Here is a 7,287-nt window from a genome sequence, read left to right on the forward strand (position 1 = left end):
CGGATTTCCAATCCAACCACTTCGGCGATGGTTTTTCCATTTTCGGGGTGCCTAAGGGCTTTTTTTGTGAAGCAGCTACATGGTGCGCATTTTAGTATCGCGCGGGCCCTCCGCGCAGCGGTAGGATACCTCCTTCGTAACACCTATCAAAAGCCATATGCGCGCGGAAGCCATCTGGGAATCCCACCCGCTTCTGCGGTGCCCGCCGAATCCGCCGGAAACCGACCGGATTTGAACTGGGGCGACACTTTCCTTCGCTCAATAAATGGAGGGAAAAATGGTTTTAGGTCTATGGCACGTCATTTTATGTGCTAAATGTTTTCCGTTTCGCGCGTTGGCGGACGGGTGCAACCGCGCGCCCGGTACGGCCATACCGCATGTCCCGGCGGCCCCGTTTTGCGCAGTTGGCAAAGCAAACGGAGCCAAAAAAATCGAGCGGAGCCGCGTGGCGTCATTTTATGTGTCCTAGCAACCACTGCAAAAGACGGAACTGGGATACGGCAATTATCTTGGAGAACCCTTCACGAACAGGGCTATCTCGTCCGAGTTCTATGGCTTTTAGGGGAAATGAGTAGGAAACGGCCCGTTTCACCACATAGTTTGTCGGAACGAGGCCATATTTGGCACGTGCGTGGGCCTTAGGATGGGAAGCAAGGCCCCGGTCGCGGATTTCCAATCCGAACCACGGGCGACGGTTTTTCCATTTTCGGGGTGCCTAAGGGCTTTTTTTGTGAAGCAGCTACATGGTGCGCATTTCAAGATCGCGCGGGACCTCCGCGCAGCGGTAGGATACCTCCTACGTACCACCTATCACATGCCATATGCGCGCGGAAGCCATCCGGGAATCCCACCCGCCCTCGCGGTGCCCCGCCGAATCCGCCGGAAACCGACCGGATTTGAACCGGGGCGACACTTTCCTTCGCTCAATAAATGGAGGGAAAATGGTTTTAGGTCTATGATGCGTCATTTTATGTGCTAAATGTTTTCCGTTTCGCTGCGTTGGCGGACGGGTGCAACCGCGCGCCCGTGCACGGCCATACCGCATGTCCCGGCGGCCCCGTTTTGCTAGCTTGGCAAAGCAAACGGAGCCAAAAAATCGAGCGGAGCCGCGTGGCGTCATTTTATGTGTCCTAGCAACCACTGCAAAAGACGGAACTGGGATACGGCAATTATCTTGGAGAACCCTTCACGAACAGGGCTATCTCGTCGGGAGTTCTATGGCTTTTAGGGGAAATGAGTAGGAAACGGCCCGTTTCACCACATAGTTTGTCAGAACGAGGCCATATTTGGCACGTGCGTGGGCCCTAGGATGGGAAGCAAGGCCCCGGTCGCGGATTTTCAATCCGAACCACGGGCGACGGTTTTTCCATTTTCGGGTGCCTAAGGGCTTTTTTTTGTGAAGCAGCTACATGGTGCGCATTTCAGTATCGCGCGGGACCTCCGCGCAGCGGTAGGATACCTCCTACGTACCACCTATCACATGCCATATGCGCGCGGAAGCCATCTGGGAATCCCACCCGCTTCCTGCGGTGCCCCGCCGAATCCGCTGGAAACTGACCGGATTTGAACTGGGGCGACACTTTCCTTCGCTCAATAAATGGAGGGAAAAATGGTTTTAGGTCTATGACACGTCATTTTATGTGCTAAATGTTTTCCGTTTCGCGCGTTGGCGGACGGGTGCAACCGCGCGCCCGGTACGGCCATACCGCATGTCCCGGCGGCCCCGTTTTGCGCAGTTGGCAAAGCAAACGGAGCCAAAAAAATCGAGCGGAGCTGCGTGGCGTCATTTTATGTGTCCTAGCAACCACTGCAAAAGACGGAACTGGGATACGGCAATTATCTTGGAGAACCCTTCACGAACAGGGCTATCTCGTCCGGAGTTCTATGGCTTTTAGGGGAAATGAGTAGGAAACGGCCCGTTTCACCACATAGTTTGTCGGAACGAGGCCATATTTGGCACGTGCGTGGGCCCTAGGATGGGAAGCAAGGCCCCGGTCACGGATTTCCAATCCGAACCACTAGCGACGGTTTTTCCATTTTCGGGGTGCCGGAAGGGCTTTTTTTTGTGAAGCAGCTAAATGGTGCGCATTTCAGTATCGCGCGGGACCTCCGCGCAGCGGTAGGATACCTCCTACGTACCACCTATCACATGCCATATGCGCGCGGAAGCCATCTGGGAATCCCACCCGCTTCCTGCGGTGCCCCGCCGAATCCGCTGGAAACTGACCGGATTTGAACTGGGGCGACACTTTCCTTCGCTCAATAAATAGAGGGAAAAATGGTTTTAGGTCTATGACGCGTCATTTTATGTGCTAAATGTTTTCCGTTTCGCGCGTTGGCGGACGGGTGCAACCGCGCGCCCGGTACGGCCATACCGCATGTCCCGGCGGCCCCGTTTTGCGCAGTTGGCAAAGCAAACGGAGCCAAAAAATCGAGCGGAGCCGCGTGGCGTCATTTTATGTGTCCTAGCAACCACTGCAAAAGACGGAACTGGGATACGGCAATTATCTTTGAGAACCCTTCACGAACAGGGCTATCTCGTCCGGAGTTCTATGGCTTTTAGGGGAAATGAGTAGGAAACGGCCCGTTTCACCACATAGTTTGTCGGAACGAGGCCATATTTGGCACGTGCGTGGGCCCTAGGATGGGAAGCAAGGCCCCGGTCGCGGATTTCCAATCCGAACCACGGGCGATGGTTTTTCCATTTTCGGGGTGCCGGAAGGGCTTTTTTTTGTGAAGCAACTACATGGTGCGCATTTCAGTATCGCGCGGGACCTCCGCGCAGCGGTAGGATACCTCCTACGTACCACCTATCACATGCCATAAGCGCGCGGAAGCCATCTGGGATGAATATTGGATGAGATCGACGGATCCCTCTGATGCGGAGATGGAGATTCTTTTGAAAGAGAGTCGTCCCGGAAAGAAAAAATTCCTGGATTGGTTCTACGAAAAAGTAATTTCTAACAAGTCCCTTTTAGCCAATACTTTTGCAATCCGTGACTTGTCCCTCTTATTACACGTAACTAATGCAAAGAAACAATTTGAACTGAATTTGTAGGGAGGTGATCCCAACGTTGAGATGACGGATGAGCTGAGATGTGTTTCCCAGGGTTGCAACCGTAGAATCTCAATGTATGAGAAGTACGATGTGAATGGGTATCGTCTCCATACGTAGTATCACCAGAAGAATCGGCCTAACCCAAAAACTATAAATACTGGGGTCTTCACCAAAGGATCCGATGACATAGAATACTACGGAAGGTTAGAGAATGTATACGAGCTGACATTCAATAGGACAAACATACAACTCAATCTCGTTGTGTTCAAATGCCACTGGTTCGACCCACAAGTTGGACAGAGAAGCACTCCTTCCATTGGGTTAGTGGAAGTTAGGCCTTCAACCTGCTATAGCGGAGCCGATGTCTTTGTTGTGGCTCACCAAGCCAAGCAAGTTTATTATTTGCCCTACCCATGTCAAAAGGAGTACCTCAAAGGCTGGGAAGTCGTGTTCAAGGTATCACCACATGGTAAGCTACCCATGCCCTCCGACGAGGATTACAACAACATTGACCCTGTAACATACGAGGGAATTTTTTATCAAGAGCAAGAGAACTTTGGGGATTTCGAAATAGAAATTGGTCTTGAGGACCTCCGTAACGAGGCACATCTTCATGGTGAAACAGTGGTGGACCTAAAGGACATACAAATGCTCACCAAGTTACATGAGGGCAATGGGTTCAATGATGAGCCTCCACCGGACATTCCCACCCAACCTCATTACTCACATGATACTGATAGTGATAGTGAAAATGAGAACCCAATGCCTCGTTATGAGAACCCAATGCCTCATTATGATAGTGATGATTCGAGGTGAGGGTCCTTTATGCCTTTATGCTTAGTATCTATTTTTCCATATGCTTCTTATACTTAGTATTTATTTTTCAATATGCTTCTTATGCTTAGTATCTATTTTTCAATATGCTTCTTATGCTTAGTATCTATTTTTCAATATGCTTCTTATGCTTAGTATCTATTTTTCAATATGCTTCTTATGCTTAGTATCTATTTTTTGCTTAGTGTCTACATTTTATTAAGGCATGAATGCTTACTTGTTTACTCTTTGTCAATGCAGGTGATTGATCAATATGAGCGGAAGCAAGCAATCCATGAACTCCATTTTGAAGAGTATGAGCCAACAGAAGTTCACCGGGACCACTAGAAGTGGAAGACCAATGCGTGCCAGCTCGCGTTACGCGGATGATGACACGGGTGGAGTTGGAGGTGGAGGTGTAGGTGGAGGTGGAGGACGTGGTGGAGGTGGAGGACGAGGTGGAGGTGGAGGACGAGCTGGAGGACGAGGCGGAGGCGGAGGTGGAGGACGAGGACGAGGTGGAGGTGGAGGACGAGGACGAGGTGGAGGTGGACCTTTCCTTGGTGACATACCCTCTGCTTCTGGTGACGTGGCTTCCCAGTCCGCTCACACACAGTCTACTGAGGGGGAGATGGAGGTGGAGATGGAGGTGGAGATGGAGGTGGAGGGGCAGGACGAGGAGGCGGAGAGGGAGATGGCGCCGAAGAAGTTGCGCATTCGTGGTGAAGCGCAAGTCCCTGATGAGAGGAGAGAGCCTACTAGCCAGGATGCGAAAGCCCTCATCATCCCGAACGAAAAAGAGTAAGTTTAATTTTGAACATTTAGATTCATTTTGCTATGTACTAATGTTTTCATTATTGTGCATAACTGATTGGCATACTAATGTTTTGATTATTGTGCAGCAATTGGACATATGACAAGGGGGTTCGCCAGCCGTCGAGCATGATTGGAGCTCTTATTAGGCAGTACTGGCCGGGCTTTTACACTCCGGTCCCCGGCGAGAAGAAGCTAGCCGAGACTTGGGCGGACTATGAGGCAGCTCGTTGCCGGGCTTTGGGACAGCTTCGACGCCGTGTACTCCAAGTTTTGGGTAAAGCATGCTTCTCGAGTTTACTTCATAGTTGATGACCACACTATGCTAACTCATGTCTCTCTCACAATTATTCTTATGCATGATTGCAGACCCATTATAAGGTGCCTGATGATATGGTTGAGCAAGGGAGGGCGGTACTGACTAGGGCTTGTCAGAGGTTGACAAGGCAACAAGCAGGTACAATCGAAGCATACCCGCATCGGGCACTTCAAGGCTGAGCAGGTGGCACGAGGGTCAAGAAAGCTGACAATATCAGGGACGATCCTCAGCTGACAAAGGAAGATTACTTGAAGGTAAGTAAATATTCAATGAGACTCTATGTTGCTGCATAGTTGGGATTGCATTATGTGTTCTTCAAATGAGTTTTGGTTTTTCAGGTTATGCCCCTATGGTGCGAGAATAAGGAAGACGCATTTGAGGCCTTGGTAGCGAGGTGGGTTGGCGAAGACGCCGACTTCAACGCCAAGAGCGCGCAACAAGGCAAACCGGGGCACTGGAGGAACACACAAGGTGCGGGAAGCCGCAAAGACCGAGCGCCACAGAAGCATAAGGTACATATATACATGGAACAACTTGCATTTATTTCCCCTCATATTACTACTTGATACACATAACATTTATCTTGTCGTGCAGTGAGGCGGAACTCGGGGAGCCTCTCACCGAGGTGGGAGGGTGGCGTAAGATGAAGTCGAAGCAGCCCGATCCGAGCCAGCCTCAGCCCTCGCTGCCCGAGTACTTCGGCTATGCCGAAGAGGAGTTGGAGAAGTACTGCTCGGTGTTCAAGGGTCTTCATCCGGAGGTGGATGATCCTATTGAGCAGGAGACCGACTTGACGGCGATTATGGTGGCGGGGAGCGGCGCGGAGCATGGCCGCACGAAGCTTCTTAGTGGGGTGATCAAGCCGCAGAGGACCCTCACGCAGATCAGGTCTACCCTCACCACCGGCGACCCACCGGTCGCACCTCCTCGACACCGTCGTACGTATGTAAGTTTTCTCATTTCCATCTTCTTTCCAACATTCATCCCTGAATGGCTAAATTGACATGACTCCTTTTCTTGGAAATTGTAGGCTCACTTTGAGGCCGCCTACGCGGCCGCTTATGAGAAGTATTTGACGGTTGTAGCAGAGTGGGACCTCAAGAGAGCGGCTTGGGAAGAGTACCAGGAGGCGACGAGTCGTGTAAGTTCCAATCTTTTATGGTTCGAAGACATGACAAGTCCCACCTCCCCTTTTTTTATATCTGCGGCGCTTGACATCTAAACTATCTTGCAGGCGGTCAGGACGTTCTTCCTGACTGGAGAGAGGATCGCACTTCCGGCCGAGGAGCCAGCTAGGCCGGGGCCGACTCCAGTGTGCCCATCGAGGGAAGCTTTCGCGGCCACATACTACGCACGGACTCCGGTAAGTCCTGTGCCTAACCAGTTCTCACCGCTTTCCTTTCCCATGTGTAAGATGCTAACTCTTGTCAAACATGTAGGGCACGGGAAGTTCGCGGAACCGACCCTCTCCTGGTTCGTCGCGCGAGGGCACACCGATGCACCCCGGCCGCCATTCTCCCGGTGCTTCAGGGTTTTCACCTGCTTGCGATGGTTCAGGCCATGGTTCTACTTCGGTCTACCTCGACAAAAGCCGGACGCCTGAATTTACGAGTCGGGAACTTGGTTGGACCCCCTGATCTTAGTTTCCCTTAGCTAGGTGTCTAGCGGGTGTGCGTCGATCGTGTGTGCCATGTGTCGACGATGTATGATGATTGTGTGTGCTACATGACACATATTTGTATCACGATGATGTTGTTGCTACATTTGATGATGATTATGTGCTGTGCAACATTTGTGATGCATTTGAATGTATATTACTGCTATATATGCTGTGCGTGCTGTGCTGGGCCAGGAAATGCAGCGGGAAACCAAATGGTATGGTCTGTGCCGACGGCATAGCCGTCGGCACTTGCCCAGCGGCAGCGCGGAGCGGGCGGCAGCGCGTCTGGGCCGAAGGACCTGGGCCGACGGCTTGGCCGTCGGCACAGGAGCAGGGGCGTGGACGCGTGGCAGCCCGTGGTCGTCCGATGGCAGTTGATGGGCCGACGGCTTGGCCGTCGACACAACAGCAGGGGCGTGGACGCGTGGCGGCCGCTGGTCATCCGATGGCGCGATGTCTCTGGCCGACGGCTTGACCGTCGGCACAAGATTTTCTGACCTAACGGCCGTTAGACGCTCCGCGGGCCCCCCGTTGACGGTGCCGACGGGGCCTGTGCCGCCGGCGTCGTTTGACCGTCGGGCTGGAGTCTGTGCCGACGGCAAAGGCTGGGCCGACGGCGAGCCA

General features: G+C 52.4%; 1 long non-coding RNA gene across 1 annotated transcript; it reads left to right on the top strand.

Moving 5' to 3' along the window:
- The first annotated feature begins 6,054 nt into the window (after window positions 1-6,054).
- On the top strand, window positions 6,055-6,540 carry LOC127309499 (uncharacterized). Its single transcript, XR_007857183.2, has 3 exons — window positions 6,055-6,144; window positions 6,238-6,366; window positions 6,443-6,540. It is a non-coding gene; the product is annotated as an uncharacterized lncRNA (long non-coding RNA).
- The last annotated feature ends 747 nt before the right edge of the window (window positions 6,541-7,287 follow it).

This window comes from Lolium perenne, chromosome 6 (genome assembly GCF_019359855.2).
Source record: "Lolium perenne isolate Kyuss_39 chromosome 6, Kyuss_2.0, whole genome shotgun sequence".
Lineage (NCBI taxonomy): Eukaryota > Viridiplantae > Streptophyta > Magnoliopsida > Poales > Poaceae > Lolium > Lolium perenne.